Raw genomic sequence first — 17,684 nt, 5'->3', positions numbered from 1 at the left:
AAAAGATGTAAGTAAATGAACGACAGCCAGGTACATATGATAGGTACAGAGATGACATAGGGACGTGATAGATGAGAGATGAGAGATGGATAGCTCGAGAGATGGTAGCTAGAAGGCAGATGGATGGTTGATGACAGGTTATAGACAGCGTTCCCAACCTGTGCTTTCACAGGGGTCACATATCAGATGTTTGCATTATAATTCGTAACAGTAGCAAACTCACCATTATGAAGTAGCAACAAAAGTAATTTTATGGTTGGGGGATCACCACAACATGAGGAACTATATGAAAGGGTCATAGCGTTAGGAAGGTTGAGAACCCCTGTGACAGATAGAGAAATAGATGGCAGACAGACAGTTCGACTCCTGGGCGCTGAGCACTTTGCCCTATCTTTAAGTAAAACATGGTGTCCCTTTAAACTTTGCCCCAGTTGAGAGGCTCAGCAGCATGTCCTTCATCTGGCCCTGGGTGACCAGTTGTCTCTAAAGCCTCTAGGCTCTGCCTCAGTGCTCTTGCCTGAGTGGGAGGTTATCCACAGGCTCCTGGTTTGGCCCTCTTCTTCCTAGAGATGTACAGAATGAATGAACCGGTGGTTGAGAAACAGCTAAGGGCCTTCCAGTTCCTGGAAGAGCTCCTCAGGACAGAGATGGAAAACATCCCTTTCTGCGAACAGTTACAATAGATGCACATAGTCACAGGAGACAAGAGGAGGAAATTATTTGGCCTTGTCAAAGCAGGAATCCCCTCGGGGTTTTTTGTAGCGCACAGCTACCTCTGTATACCAACCCTATCTTGCCACCTGTCACTCCAGGTGCCAGATTGACCTCCTTGTCACAGTGTCCCAGCTTGGAACGCTGTTTGTTGTTCCTTGTTGCTTCCTCCGTGTTCCTCTCCTGTGGATGAGTCTTCTAGCCCTGGATGGCTCTTGTCACATGACTCCTGTGGACATGCTCCCTCCCACCCTCCTTTGGTTTATTCTCTCCTGAACAGGCCCTGCCACCGGCTGACTGGTGTGATAGACATGCTTGAGCGTGTCTAATCCTTGTCAAGAGACTGGAGCTGAATTAGAACAAATAAGTAAATTGGAGGCAGGGCGGGGACTTCATCTGCTTTTCAGAAATGGGGAAACTGAGGCCAGCAGCTAGTGCATGAAGTGAATGAGGCTGTGGGGACAGGGTCCTGGCTCAGTTAGGCTCAAGTGCTGCTTCAGCTGCTGCGTCTTTGGAAAGGAATGCAGAAGGGAATGAGTTAAGCAGCGCTGTCTTCCCCAAAGCAATTAATCACAGAATTGGAGAGGCAGGCCAGACAATTATGTCCCAGACAAAGGGGCCAGGGGTGGGGGTAACAACTTCAGAGCCTCGTGCTGTGAGATTAATAAGCGCTTGGCATTTGGATGGCATGCAGAGACTCTGGGCAGCTCTGCCATCAGGCCCTGCCCCATTTGCCCCCTGGGAAATTCCCAGGGCACAGGTCAATGTTACTGTGGTTACTCAGGCCATGGTCACAGCCAGTGCACAGCTTCATCAGAAGAGCTTCATCAGGCTTTGGGGATGCTCGGCTCATCCAAGCACGCTGGTGGCCTCTCTGAGAGGCCAGTGATAGAAAAAGCGGGGTAGTCACCTTTAGGCCCAGCTACAGGCAGCCATCATTTAAGAAAGAGAAAAAGGCACAGGGCCTGCTTTGCCTCTTACAGGAGGCTGAGGTCAGGCAGCAGGTCTGCAACCTCCTCCACTAAGTTGGACAATAATGCTAGATTCCCGGCCAGTCTGTGGAGAAAGAGCATGCCTGTGGGAAGCCCCAGCAAGGTCAAGGCAAATGATAGGCTTCTGCCTGCTTCTTCCTTTCCCTTCCCTCCTACATAGCCACCTTGGCTGAGGTCCACTCAGCCCTCCCTGTCCCCAGCACCCTCTGTGAATCCCTGCATGCTCACTCCCAGCATGGCCTGCTGCCAGCACCCTCTACTTAGTTACGCCAACCCAGCCTGTCCATCTCTGACACCCCCAGATGCCACCTTCTATCTTGCCACTAGAGCCAGTTCAAAGTCTTCCACACAGGGCCATATGAGAAGCACCCCAGGCTCATCCTACACTTTCTAACCTGACAGGACAGATCACCACCTGGTTACCTCCTCCTTTCTCATGATGCCATGGGTGTTAGCCAGCTTCTCCGGGAAACCTCGGTCAAAGATAGGGAAGTTTCTAGGAAGAAGATCTAGGATCTGAGAAAAGTAGTTTGGGGGAGTCATCCATCCATCCATCCATCCATCCATCCATCCATCCATCCATCCACCCAGTTCTGAGGCTTGTTCCTTCTAACTTTCGGGTATAGCCTAGATGTGTGCGTCACCCTCTGAGCTTCTCCTCCACTCAGACATTGGCAGGCATGTTTTGTTCTCTTTTATTGAGCGTCAGTTCTACATATGAGAGAGTCAAGAAGGCATCAAACATAGGCTCTCAGAGTAGGTAGAGATGTCTCTGGTGTAGGACCATAGAGTGTAACTTATGAATCCGGGGGGTTGCACAGGGCTTCACAAGAAGTGCCATTTATCTCTGCTATATAAACATGAGATACAGGGCAGAGGGATAGCCTGGAGGGGAGAAAACAGGGGCTCAGCTGCTGTTCCATGAACAGTACTGCAGTGCTGAGTCTCCTTTAGGAGCATGGAGCCTGGGTGTTAGCATCTCCAAACAGAAGTGGGCCTCCATTCTGCAGGGGTCAGCTGGCATTGTCACAAGTGGTCCTCTGTCCTCGCTGCAGGCCTGCAGGACCCCAGTGGCTACAGAGCACTGTGGTGAGGGATGGTGCTGTGTTGTGCATGGTAGGGTGCTCAGTCTGCCCACTGCCGAAGTAACACAAGCCAGCCTTTGGCCCAGAGCTGCAGTGAAGTCTGAGTCAGTACCAGCAGAGGACAGTGACATCGGGTGAAATGAAGACCTCCAGGAACTCACGGGTGGATGGTCCATGCTGTGGGGCAGAGTGTCAAAGCCCGCCAGGAACATCTACAACTGTAACAGCTATTGGCCATTGTCATGATCACCTCCTATTGTCCCTTAGGAGAAGCTGGTTTTATGGAGAGGGACTGGCCAGGAGCCATCAGGTAATCCAGTCATGGGCCTGCTGCCAGTCTCTCCCCAGTTTCCTGCTGCTGTGTCCCTTCCTATGGTCACGGTTTATATCCTCTAGGGAGATTTGTAGAGACAAGGCCAAGGATGTCTGAGGTTGCTCAGTCATCATGTCTTTGTCTCCTTCTCTGGGCTCTCTCTAGAGAGTGCACTGAGGGCCTGAGGGCCCACCAACTGTATGTCCAAGTGTGCTCTGGGCTCCTGAGGCCCTGCTCAGCCCGTGTCCAGAAGGGAACCATCTGTGTAATATTTGCCTAACAATAACATCCCCAGGACTGTAGGGGACCCTAGAGGGATGCAGAGACATCCTCTGACAAGCCAGATCCCGTTCCCAAGACAGTATGCTTACACAAAGCTCTGCAGGTCCCCTCTAGTCCTCAGTAGCATCCAGACTGGGGCTGCTTAGCAGGATGCACTCAGCTGAACTCCAAGTCTCCTTGTAACCCCAGATTTTCTCATCATCATAGTGAGGGTGATTTCACCCAGGAGGGAAAGGGCAGCAAGATCAAGGTTTAGTTATGCATTTGCCCAGCTCTTTCCTGGACAGCTCTCAGCTTTTCTGGCCTTTCCAGGCCTTTGGGGAGCATCCTTGCCTTTTCTTGATGCAGCTTCCCTCCCCCACACACAGGGCTTGCAGGAGGGGGCGAAATTGTCATTTGCTTCACGGTTCCTATCTCTGTGCAGCAGATGTGTGCAGAAGCTTTTAGACACAAATAGAAAGCCTCGAACCGCTGGACTTCTGCAGGCAAACGCCTTTAATTCTTAATTTCTGCTCCTCCCCCCTTACGCTCTGTGCTTTCTGTTTAATTAGGGGAAAGAGAAAATTGTGACATCAACTCAAGGGCATCACCTCCCAACATGGTAAAAGCAAGGCTTAAATCCCGATCCCAGCCACACATCCCCCCACTGCACAGCAAATCTGCCTTCAGATTTGTATAGCTGCAGATAAGAGGATGCAGGGGCAGAGTGGGGAGGGGCCTCTGCCTGCCAGAGCCAAACTGAAAGATGAAGTGTTTGCTCCTGTGTTATGTGCTGCGTTTCTTCTGTGGTCACAGATGAACTGAACACACCACTGGCTTTGTCTGAAGAGAGTTGGGAGGAAACAGGCTTTCGTTCATGGTTCTGGGGACCTGGCAACAGGCATAAACAGGGCAGCTAGATGGGTAAAGAGGTGGCCTGGGAAATTTATCTATCCACCTATCCATTCATCCTTCTATTCTTCCATCCATTATCTGTCCATCTATCCCTTTATCTTTTTATCCCTTTCCCTTTATCCCCCACCAAACTATACCACTCCTTTCCATTCATCTATTCATTCATCTCTCAATCTCTCTTCCAACTATCTGTACATTCATTTGCTGACCCATTTACTCCTCTCCCACCCATTTAACCATGTATCCATACCTCCAATATCTCCTTCTTTACTACCCATTCATCCATCCATCTATTCATACATACACCCATTTCCACCTATCTACCTACCCATCCACCCCCACTCATCCAACTTTTCTATCTAGCCATCCATTCAACCGTCTACTCTACCCACCCATCCACCCACCCATCCATCCATCCATCCATCCATCCATCCATCCATCCATCCATCCAGTAACCCATTTATCCAACACACATTTGTTTCAGTCTTCTGGCCCTGTTCTGGGCACAGAACCCTATGACAAGCAGGGTGGAGCGGTTTCCCTGGAGCAGGCTGTAATGTTCGACCATAGCTCACAAGTGACTGTGTTCAGTTCCACATTGTCCTGGCTCCCTGTTGTCTGTTGTTTGGAATCTGTGGAATGACATTTTGAAGCTTCCCTTCCCTTGTCTCTGCAGCAGGGTCAGGGTGTCCCCTTCCCTTGTCTCTGCAGCAGGGGTCAGGGTATTCATGCAAAGCAGATACTCTCTTGGGACAGCACACATTCTGGATAAATCTGCAGTCTTTTTTTTTTTAAGTTTTTATTTTTTTATAATACTTTTTATTTTGTATATTAATCACAGGTTATTTACTTTGTATTCCAGCCGTGGCCCTCTCCCTCATTCCCTCCCAATCCCACCCTCCCTTCCTCATCTCCTCCCTGCCCCTTTCCAAGTCCACTGATAGGGGAGGTCCTCCTCCCCTTCCATCTGACCCTAGCTTATCAGGTCTCTTCAGGACTGGCTGCAATGTCCTCTTCTGTGGCCTAGCAAGGCTGCTCCTCCCTCGAGGGGGAAGGGAGGTGTCAAAGAGCTAGCTATTGAGTTCATGTCAGAAATAGTCCCTGTTCCCCTTACTAGAGAACCCACTTGGATACTGAGCTACCATGGGCTATATCCGAGCAGGGGTTCTAGGTTATATCCATCCATGGTCCTTGGTTGGAGAAACAGTCTCATGAAAGACCCCTGTGCCCCAATATATTTAAATATGCAGTCCTACTGTAGGAATAGGCAACACATTGAGAGGGTGGTATTTTTTTTTAATCAGTATTTCCCGAGTCCTTCACATTTTCCCTAGGAAGTCTGTGGGAGCTGCCAAGGGTTCCTTTCTTCCCACAGACAATTCAGTTTCCTTTGTGGATATATAGGAGAAGGTCTGGAGAGCCTCCCAACTGGAACCTGCATTTCTGGCCCCAAAGGCACATTCTGCCTTCTCAAAGGCACTTCATATCCAGGGCTCTTGCTCTACAGAGCAAGGTCATGGATCATCCAGCCAGAGGGCAGGTGGTGTGGGCAGCTTCTCTGAGAGCCATCCTCTCCACAGGGTTTGTGGTGAAACATGTTTACTCAAAGGACATAGTAAGACACTGTTGCTGTCCATGCTGGGGCCTCACTGTTGGTGACCCCTGCACAGTAGGGGTAAGCACCTGGGTTCTATGGGTAGTGCTTAGACGCGGGACAACACGGAGGCTGGTCATGTGGAATGATCTGGGAAGAGCAGTTTCCGGGAGAGAGATTCTGTAAGCTGAGACTCAGGGGGTACATTGCAGGTATGGGGGAAGTAAGAAGGGTCCTAGGCGGCAAGCATTGAGGGCTGAGGTAAGCGTGGAAACCACTAACGGCACCTGTGACCCAAAGGCATCATCTGGTCATTCTCTTCTCAAAGGCACTTCATATCAAGGGCTCCTGCTCTACTGAGCATGTTCTTGGGTCATCCAGCCAGAGTTATGAGGTGCTCAGGATGTGGGTGGGCACGGGCAGGGACAGATATCTCGCTGTGGTTGGGCAAGTTCAACTTCTGGATGGAGGAGAGGCCTTGTTTGTAAACAGAGTGTCAGGCTACCTGCACCCCAGTACTCTACCCGAGATTCTCAAAAGACACAAGCTGGCCAGGCGTCACCAAGGTCCACCTCTGACTCTCCCAGCTCTGCATTTTCTCTGTCTCTGTTCATCTGTCTTTCTCTGTTTCTGTTTTGCATTGCTTCCTACCTGTCCTCCTCTTTGTCTGTCTGTGGTTCAGTGTCTCTGTCTCCCTGAGACACTGAAAACCCATAGTTTCAGTTAGAGAGGACTTGCCACATCTCTCTGAATTCTGAAGTGATCTGAGCACTGGAAACCAGATGTAATCAGTACACTGTGAAGTGGTGAGTTGCATGTCTCTTGGTGTCCCCTCAGGGTCCCCCTCTACTCCTGCCTATAACAAATGAGCCCAAACTTCAGAGCAGCAGATGGCCATGTCTCACTGTCTCTGGGACCATGTCTCTGTGTCCCTGACTAGTCTTCCCTAAAGCGACATTCAAGACATCAGACAGGCTGTCACTGCCAGATGGTGGGACCCAAGACTTGCCATCAGGATGGCTCCTCACAGGCACAGGCAGGAGGCCTCAACACCCCACAATCAGACTTCTCTAGAAGCTTTGTGAGGAACACTGAGTGACAGGTGACCTGTTGAGAGTATCGTTTGGAGAGCTAAAGTTGAGGAGCAGGGGAGCAAAGGCTGTCGTGACCTGTTCTGAAGTGGTGTCTTTCCCCCTGTGTGTGTACCTGCTTGGGAGGCAAGAGGGTGGAGCTGAGACAGCTTATGGAGGAGAGAAGGGACCCCTGCTCACCCATATTTGTTTCAGTCATGTTCCCAATAGCCAAAGCATAGATTCAACCCAGATGTCTGTATATCAGGGGGTGGATTGAGGAAAATGTGGTATATTCTTTTACTACTGCTATGAAAAAATATTCAGACAAAAGTGATGTAAGGGAGAATGGGTTTATTCTCGCATAAGGTACATCATTCCTGGGAAGTAACCGTGGAAGGAGCTGGAAATAACTGGCCGCATTATACCCAAGCTTAGAAGAAAAGAGCAATTATTGTGTGCTCAGTTCATTTTATCCACTTTTATACAGCCTGGGGATTCCTGCCTAAGGAATGGTGACACTCACAGTGGAAAGGTCTCCCATCTCAGTCAGTATAATCAAGATAACCCTACTTGTATGCCAAGAGGCCCATCTCCTAGATGGTTCTTTAGTAAAGCTGTTAATTAGCACTAACCATCACAATGCTTAGGATGAAATATTACTAGTCCAAATCAACGAGAGCCTGGTCTGGCTTGGTGTATAAAGTGCCTTGCTGTTCAAGCACGAGGACCTAAGTTTGGATCCCCAGTAGCCATGTTAGAGCCAGGTATGGTAGTGTGTGCCTGTAATTTCATCATTGGCAGGACAGACACAGACGGATCCCAGGGGTTTATCTGGTAGCCAGTCTAGTTAGAATGGTGAGTTTCAGGTTCAATGAGAGACACTGAATCAAAAAAATAAGGTAAGCAATAAAGAACAGCATCAAATGTAGACCTCTGTTCTCTGTTCTCTATACATGCTTGATGTGTAAATGCACACACACATACACACACACACACACACACACACACACACACACAAACATATGAATGAGATGTTGCTATTCACAGCTGATTGGATGGAGGGGGAAGTCACTGTGTTAAGTGAAATAAGCCAGACACAGAAGGATGGGCACTATGTGTCCCCTTCCTACATGGAAGCCCAATGCTTGCTGACCTGAGTGTAAAATAAGGCTACCAGAGGGTGGGAAGGGAGGGTGTGAAGGCACTGGACTCCATCAGTGCTCTCTGTGTGTCTTTGTGGAAAGAACTGAACAAGCGTGTGTGGTTAATGCAGGTTGCTTTGCAGACACCCCAGAGCCACCTCATTATCACGACCTGCTCCCACCTTTTTTCTTTTCTTTCCCACATTCATTACATGGATTGACATTCCCAGTTCTGACTTGTCATCTTCTTGGGGCCTCTGCTTGAATCCTGGCCCCAACTCTCTGAGCCACATTCTTCTTCCATAGTTTGGGACCTTACATCACACCCGTTGGCCAACTTAAAGGGTAGAGAAGCAGTACAGGGTCCCCAGGATCCTGTCTTCCCTCCACCCTGTGCTCTGGGGATGCTCCCGCTAACGTCACAGAGGGTGGGTGACTGACATACCTACCTGGTCCTTTATGTCAGCCTATTTGAATCCTAATGTTTCATTTCCTTTGTTTAACACCAGCTTCTTCACGGCTAATTGTCGATTAGGGGAAAATATGGAGAAAATCAAAGGAAAATCAATTTGCGTGAGGAGGCGGGGTGTGCCCTACAGGCCACTGTCCTTTGCAGTGAAGAGTGTGAAATCTTCAGAGCTGGCCTAAGGATTGGTGCTTCCCTCTGCTAGAGATGAACTGGAGGCATCTACCCGGCCAGCATTCCACACGTACACCGCATACACATCCTTTTTCACAGCTGGGTTCCAGCCCACTCAGGCACAGCTGCCCACTGGAGATCGGTAAGGCCAGGACAGGGTAGGGCTGTACACCCCATTCTGTGATGCCCTTCCTAGCAACCGTTCTGTAGGCACACATCACATAGAAAACCCTGGCTTCAAGGAGCTCAGCTGTCACCTCCCCCATCCACCATAGTCAATACATGTGCCTGCCTGGTTCCTGCCCATGAACACGGGTGACATTGTGTGTGCCTTTTGATGTCTGTGAGACATCAGGCACCGACCTGGAGCTGCTGAATGAGGTCCCACATAAACCAACCTCAGTAGGAATCTGAACTGTATGTTTTCATTTCTTAAGATATTTACGCAGTAGGCTGAATGGTAGCCCCCCCAACACACACTCTATTAGTCCATGCCCTAAGACCAGACCAACTACATGACCTTTAGAAAAGATCCTTGCAGACTCAATTTGGTGGAAGATTTGGAGATGATACTGATCTGGACTATCTGCAGGGGCCTAAGTCTAGTGACACGGATCCTTAGGCAAGGAGGGGAGTGAGTACCAGTGAAGGTGGGGTTGAGCTAGGAAGGGCACTGGAAGCCCTTGGAATTAGAAGAGGCAAGTAGACTCTTCTAGCAGGCCTCCCCCTGCTGGAAAAGAAACAGCCATGCTTGACTTACAATTCCAGGCCAGAGAAGAAGACTCCATATGCATTATTTTAAGCTATGTAGTTTTTGTCTCACTTGTTATTGGCAACTGCAGGAAGATGCCAGCTGGTAGACATAGACACAGGTTGACTGTCAAGGTCCTCAGCATTTGAATCTTTCATGCTTGCATCTTTCAGAAGCCAATACTTTATCCTCCAACCATCATGGCGTTTATTTCTGTGTCTCCAATGGTGTATCATTTATCAGTTGGGAGATTTTTTTTTTTTCTGCAGATTCCACAGAAGAGGATGGACTGGGCAGTTTTTTTTTTTCCACATCCTTTCGCAAGCCCACCTTCCAGTACAATAATGACCTCATTTCTGAGAGATGACATTGTAAGCCCACCTCAGTGCTGAGAAGTCACGCAGTACGAGATTTCAGTCCCTTCTGCATCATGGTGGTTCCCCCCTGGAGTTAATAGTGATCTCAGGTTTTCAGCTGCTTCATTTTCTCTACACCTAATGCTGATTCCATTTTAAATGGTATCCCCAGAAACAGATAAGCATCATGACATCATAAGACAGCAATGTCTGTTGACTCCGGTGCTCACCTGGCTGACCTCTCTTGAGGTTGGTGCCAGCAGTCCTTTGGGGACATCCTTCAGGCCCATCTCAGGACCCCTGAATTGACTGTCCCTCTTCCTCACCCTAGTGTGTGGATTCTCTTCGGGGCATGAGCGGAAAGTTCTGCAGATTGATTCTGCTGCTGCCACATGGTAAGTTGGCTGTCCTGGGGTCCCTCAAACCTCACTTTTCTGTGATGGGTAGGCTCCAACCCTTGTCTGCCACGTCCAGTGTTGCTGCTGGGAACAATGATGTTTTGATCCTTGGTTCTTTGTGTGAAGTGTGTTTGTTCTTGTCTTCGGTTTCTCCCTCTCTGGATGTGGGTCAGATTTCCTCTTTGTTCCCTGTATTTCAAGACTTTGTAATTATGTGCCTTGCTGTGTCCATGCGCTGTGTGCACTGTTTGTTCTCCCGTTGAATTAGGAACTTCGTGCCTCGATGAATCAGCTTTGGTGGCTGTGCCAAGTATGACAGATAGGGTGGCTTCAACACAGGTGTGTGCCTCTCCTCTCAATGGTTAGTGGAGTTATGGTTCAAGGTTCCCCCTCGGGCCTTTCTCCTTGGCTTGTAGAAATCATCATCTTCTTCCTCATATGGTTGGCTCTCTGTTGTGTGCCTGGGTTTTTATCTGCTCCTTTAGGAATATTGTTAGATTGGATCAGGGCTACCCTAAATGACCTCCTTGTATCTAATCTCCCCTTTAATGGCCCTGTCCCTGGCTACAATCTCACTCAGGCTCAGGGAAAAACTTCAGCATGAGGCCTTGGGGATGCAGCTGAGCCTATGCCGAAGCCCTGCCTCTGGGGTCACTTGAGTGATTTCGTAGCTACTTCCCTGTTTGGTTCCTGGAGTTTCTGTCAATCAGTGGGATGTGAGCCTGCTATCTTTGCCATCAGCATCTACCCCCAAGCTCTTCTCCCAATGACTCTAGCCTTTCCTATCATCTGTCAAAATCATACTCTCACTTGGAGTGCTCTGAGCTCTCAGGAGGTCCCACCTGCTGTGCTGACTCATGGGGCTATTATATTGGTCTCCAGGCTCTGTGTCTATGGCATATGTGCCAAGGGCTCGGATGGGTGCTGATTTAGGTAAGAACTCAGAGAGTGAGTGAGGGCTCAGAGTACTGTGAGACTCTGGAGGTCTCAGCCACGTGCTTGGGACCACAGAGATCAATATCAGGTTTTGCTTCCTGGATTGCAACACTTCTTTCTCCCTCTGCCCCTCACCGTCTTCTTCTGCAGCACTTCTCAAGTTCTCAAGGCTGCAGAAAGTGCCCACCCATCCTCTGAGTGTGGCTTTATAAGCTATCTCCCTGAACTTCTAAGCAACAAGGCTGTGCCCTTCGTTTGGGATGCAGGAGGACATCTCCCAGGTTCTCAGAATTTTAAAAAAGGGACCCTGGGACGTGTCTACATGGGACTCTCTGTCTCAATAGTATCCCACATCATCTCTTGCAGACACAGAGCCTTGGGGTTGGCTGGGTCTGAGGCCTCAGAGAGATGTTGGCCAGGGGCCCTGCTTCCCTGTTATCCTAAGACAATTATTGTTTAATCATCTGTTAAAATACCTTCAGAATTTTTTGTGCACATTTTCTAAAACCTAAAACTGTTCTGAAAGATGAAGTCTATTAAAATATGTATAATTATTTTAACAATGGCATCTGGAAATAGAATATTTACTCAATGCTTTTCCAAATGTTTCATGTCTATTTTTTCCACACTCCAGTAGGCAAACCATTTCATCCTCTTTTGACCAAAGGGAGAGTGGAGGGAGGAGGACAGAGATCCTGGAAAAGGCCAAGCCCGACACCCTGGAAGGTCGCTAGGGTGCCCCAGGTTCTGTGCCTGACCGTATCTCAGCCTGTCAGGAAGTCCCACAGCTTCGCCTACCCCATAACACTTCTGCAAGGCTTTGCTCTTGATGTTGATGCTGAGCCAATTGGTATGGTGCCAGCCATAAGCTTCATACCTTTAATTTCTCCAGGGAGGGAGAAAAAATGACTTTCCCCATCAGCACAACTCACAGTGGATCACAGCTCATTCTCCAAATCCCAGATGAAGGGCCTAAGAAATGAGGCAGCCTGAGCTTTGGTGACTAGTGTAGAGGCCTAGACTCAGCCTCCCAGTTCAGAGCCCTCACTCAGGCTCTGCCTGCCTGGCCTTCCAGAGCTCCTGCAGGGATCAAGGGCATCTCTGCTCCTCAGGCAGCATGGTGGCTGTGCTTTCTCACTGTGACCAGATGCCCAACTTCTACTATCTCTGCCTGGAAGAAGATATGAACAAGCCTTCGACACATACCTTGTAACATGTGCTTCCCCACACACAAGATGAGAGTCTCCTAAAGGCACCTCCATTTGCCTCGGGGGAAGCTTCTCTGAACTCCCAGGTCATCCCAGGTCCCACCCCAAAGGCCTTCGGGTGACTGTGCCATCTACTGCACCGCTGCCTGCATGCCAGCCTATCTTCTGATTGATGGAGACATTCGAATTGGAAACAGTGTTATGCCATCGACCATTGAGGCCTGTGCACAGCCTATAGCAGACACTTATGTACCCAGCTCCTCTACCATGTAACAGACTCCTATGAGTGTGCACAAGCTCTCTGTGAGGCAGAAATGGGCAGGCTGTGTTGTGTCTACTGCTCTGGTGTCTCAGACATAGTTAAGGTATTGGCCTGCACTGATGTCCAACTCAGGCCTGGATAGGAAAGTTCTGCTTCAAGCTCACCTGCTAGCCTGCATTTGGGTCCATTGGGCTGTAGGCTAGAGCCTTGGGGTTCATGTTAACTTTTGGCTAAAGGCTGCCTATGGTTCCCTGTTGCCCGGACCTCTTCAACACAGCCAGGCAGTTATCGGAGCCAAAGTTGAAATCTGCTGGCAAGACCAATTTGCAACATTATATAACATAATTGTTTTCTGTGATTCTCTGATGTCCAGCATTATCCTAGAGACAGTGACAGAAAATACACAGGCAGTACAGGGAGGTGGCAAAGGGGTCAGGCTGTCTAGAGGAAGGATATCTAGACAGAAAGCCCCTGGGGAGGCCTGAGTTCAATCTGTGACAGCCTGGGGGTATGCAAAGACTTGGAAAGATCTGGCTGGGCCCGTGAAAGATGCTCAGCCACTTCTGGAGAAGCCAGGAGCTCAGGTGTCAGCCAGGATGGGTATGTATGTTAATTGACGGTACTTTGAAGCTCAGGATCTTGACACTGAAGACACCCACTGCTGTAGGTGGGTGGGTTAGGGAGCAAGCCTAGGAAATGGGTGGAGACTGAGGGATGTGTTTAATACACTAGATGAAATGATTAAGGGGTCCAAGAGTGTTCAAGGCCTGGCCAGAGCCTGGTGAGAGCTGAGGGATGAGGACCCACCTGCAATGGTGGGGCTGAAGAATGCAGGGAAGATCTGGGGGTGATTGTGTATAAGTCATGGAGGACAGCTATGTTGAGGACTAGCATGAGACAAAGCTAGAGAAGCATGGTGTGAGGGCCTAGGAAAATGTCTTCAGGAGGAAGAGAAAAGGAGCAGATAAGCAGATGTGCTAGAATCCCAACTCTGGCCAGCACTAGGAGATGTGGAAGCTCCTGGGGAAGAAGAGATGCTGGGCAGTGGCCAAGGCAAACGGTGGAAGACACTGCAGAGAGAAGGAACCAGCCCAGCAGGAAGGATGCCCCAGACCATCTCAGGGCACAGCAGGCGCTGGTACAGGAAGCTGGGTGAGGAAGACTCATTTTTCTGCCAAATGAAATGATGAGTCTCTTGTCGTGCCTGTCCCAAGCTTCTTGGCAACTGCGAATACCTCACCTCACTCCTGAGTCTTATCTCTTCCTGGGGCCCCTCCCTCTCGCTGTGTGTTAACTGCTGCATTTGAGCTCTGGTAAATGATTGGGACGTGGACATGACAACTTGGCCTTCAGTGGCATTTATTTTTCCTTCCTGGCCAAATGCTGACATATAAAACTCAATTTCACTTTGAAGAGTCAAGCGAATGTGTGTTTGTTTAGAACTCTATCCAAGATGAAGGGTCACAGCTCTCCACAGCCCCCACTCCAGCTCCACCGAGAAGGTTCAATGCAGCAAGGACCCTCAAAGAGACTGAACCATGTGGGAATTGTGGCCTCTGGCTACCTTCATGCACTGGGTGGTGGCAGGCTTATTGTGTCACCCACACCTTCTCTGTCCTCTGTAGGTCTTTCTCTGAGAAGCAGGGCTTGGTCCAGGTGGGGTGACATGCATTGCAGTCCCACCTTCTCCAGAGCCCAGAAGGCACACGCTGGCATCACAGGTCTTAACAATGGGTGTAACCTTGATCTTCTAATGCCAGGTCTGTGGCTGGTTAGTGTCCTCTGTCTGGAGCTCAGGTTCCAGTCTATCTCAGGTGCAGGTAGCAGAAGTGGGGGTAGACGGCAAGAAGGGGGGGTGTCTTATACATCACACTATTTGGCAGCGTGTAGAACGGGCAGAGCACAGGCACAAAGTAGGTTCTTTGTCGTCACATGTTGTCCCTTTCCTCTTGGTCAGATATCTGAGGACGTGAGGGAGCATTCCTTCGAAGTCCCTTTGAGGTCAGTGTCTATTCCTTGGCCTCTCAGGGATGACTGGAGAAACCAGTCCTGCAGGTAAAGGATACACAGCTGGGGAGGTTGGAGAAAGTCAAACCTGCTTAGAGTTTAAAAGAAATCATCAGCCCAGAGATGGTCCGTGGTGATGAGACAGCCAGGCGTGGGTTTGGGGAGCTAACTGTCCTTGGAGGACAATGGTGACAGACTGCTGGGCTCCTTCTCCACCTCTGGTTTCCTACTAGCACCTTGTTTACCCCTGGAGTTGATAGGCTGTTCCCTGATTACTCCCTGTGCTAAGAAAACACATCTCTGCCTTCAGCCGCTTTCTGCAGCCTGTACTGAACTTGGACATTTGACGCAGACTGAGCATACAATGTGCTCAAACGTGGTACCCATGGGCTCTTTCCCCCTGGTGGTCATCTCACTTTGCATCTTTGCTTGCTTCTTTGTTGTTCCAGGCTCCACCACGGGGGAGCAAGACCCCACAGCCACTGCCCCTGAGAGGACCAACAGAGGCCAGGACAGAAGCAGACTTAGTCTATTCACTGCCTGAGGTCGCCTGCCTGGGCAAGGTAAGCCCTCAAGGCAGGTGGGAGTCTGCCTGCCAAGCTTCCCGCAGTGTGCTGCCCAACAAGGAATTTGCATGTTGGAGTAAATGAGCAAGAAAATGAGATCTGAAAGAAGAAATTGCTTTCCTGGAGTTTCTAAAATGAAAAATGGTTTTCCCTGGCCTCACATCCTGCATCCTTTTTGAGGTGAGGACAGTGCCGGGAGGGCAACGTCTCCGGGAGAGTGCAATCACATTTTCTTTCCCTGAGAGTTGTCCCCATGCTCTTAGTGGGTGGTTAGCCCCATCTGGGTTCACCAAGGATATCTGGAGAGGAGAGCTCTGCGAGTGGAGTGGTACTGCTGCTGGAGGCTGGGAAGAGTTAAACCCGCTTAGGATTTTCAAACGATGCAACAGTTGGGGTGCTCTACTAAGTGGGGCGGTTCTCTGGCATGTCCATGGAAGGAAGACTGCAACTCTACTGACGAGCCAGTATTGATGCCTATGTGGAGTCGGTGCCCCTTGCCCTGGAGGCTCCTGTGGTAGCCAGAAGCCCAGGTGAAGCCTGCAAGGATGAGGAAGCAGCAGAGGAGAACGACTATGTGGCCATCTAGTGCCTGTCTGTGCCCTCTGCCCTGTTCTCCTGAGACTCTCCATGACCCGGATGTTCACTCTCCTATGACAACCCAATTAGTTCTCCTAGGGCACGCATGGCCCTCACGTGGAGTCTCCAGGAGGGAATCTCGTCCTGTTGAATTGGAGAACGGTGGTCTAAAGCAGGAGGCCTCTGAGCAGTGAGCAGGATTGGGCTCCTGGCAGCTACCTCAGCTCTTGGCTATGACCTTGGCCATGTGTCCTCTGAGCCATGGGCCCCTTGTTACGAACTAGGATGAACATAGACTCAGTGCCCAAGACTGTCATGAGGCCCAGAGTGGAGAGTGAGTTTGCTGGACTGCTGCAGTGCTTGTCAGAGCTACCTGCTGAATCGCGAGCCATACCAGGATGGTGTGGGCTGTGAGGGGTGGCTGTCTACTTTGGCACTGGTAGGCCAGTTGCCTTGTCATGGCAAAGGCTGTGGGAAGTTGTTGGTAGGATTGCTGTTGTGAGTGTTGCCCCTGTCCTCAGGCTAGCACACCTGTCAGCGTAGCTGCTTGTGTTTTCTCAGGAGCCACTGCTAAATGCTGCGGGTGAAGCTGGTTGCTGCTAGTGATGGCAGCGGTGTTTCTAGTGGCGTTGGTGTCGGCACTGTAGTTAATTTCAGTACCGGTGTCAGCGTGGTGTTGCTGCTGGTGGTGTTGGCGTCGCTGGCACTGATGCCCGTGTGGAGTTGGTGTCAGCATCACAGCGCTGGTGTTGGTGGTTGAGCGTGATATAGCGCTGGTGTCCGTGCTACTGATGGTGTTGTCCACGATGGTGTCAGTGCCCTGTTGCTGCTGTGCTGCTGCTGTGTACAGCTGCCAGGGTAGTCTGGGTGTGGGCTGTATACCATACCCATCAGATCTGGTACAAGGCAGGTAGCTACTGCACCTGGGAACCCTGCCTTGAAGGCGACGTGGCCCTCTCTGTGCCCTGGGTGCTGGCATGGGAGCAAGTCACACTGTCTTTGAAAGTGAGAAAACAAAGCTTAAAGGGATTGTCAGGGTCGCACGGTCAAGGCTGAGGGCTGGGTGCACGGTTGCTCGGCAGGGAGGCAGCCAGCTCCCTGCCTGCTCGGCTGGTCTCTTGAGGACATGCTCTCGTGGAAAATCAAGGATGAGGGACTCCTCTTCTTTCTGGAGAAGCTGTCAGTTCACATCAGGCTCCAGGGTGACTGCACAGTTGCAAGATGTCACTTGGAAATGACAATAGCGTGGGCATTTCCCAAGGCACCTGCTATGTCAAGAGACATGGAAGGCGGTCCTCACAGCTGGGGCCACAGCATGCCTGTCATACTCATTCTCCATCCAATCAGAAAGAGAGGCTGGGCCATGGAGTCATTCAGGAGTGCTGACTTGGGCATGTGGTACTGAAGAAAAGTAGCTGGGCCTCAGTTTCTTGGATTTCCTCTGCGGCTCCCTTCTGCTGGTGGGCTGATAAGAATTGAGACTGGCTTTTCCCAGGATCCCTCTTCACAATGGTAAATGGGGCAAGCTGGGCAGGGCCCATGGGAGGAGGGACAAGGGGGAAAGGAGCTTCCTTTGGGTCATTTGCCTCAGAGATGTTACAGTCCCAAGGCTGCTGCTGGAGTCTAAGCCAGTGGTTCTAAACCTTCCTAATGCTGTGACCCTTTAATATAGTTCCTCATGTTGTGGTGACCGCCAACCGTAACATTGTTTTTGTTGCTACTTCATAACTTTATTTTTGCTACTGTTACGAATCGTAATGTAAATATCTGTGCTTTCTGATGGTCTTCGGTGACCCCTGTGAAAGGGTAGTTTGAAAGGCTCTAAACTACCTCTACAGTCTTCCTTGTTCTACTCACTTCTAGTCCACATGGGCTGACCGCATTGTAAATGGATCATA

The sequence above is a fragment of the Psammomys obesus genome, unplaced genomic scaffold, assembly GCF_907164565.1.
Source record: "Psammomys obesus unplaced genomic scaffold, mPsaObe1.curated_primary_1811, whole genome shotgun sequence".
Lineage (NCBI taxonomy): Eukaryota > Metazoa > Chordata > Mammalia > Rodentia > Muridae > Psammomys > Psammomys obesus.
This window is presented reverse-complemented; position numbering follows the sequence as displayed.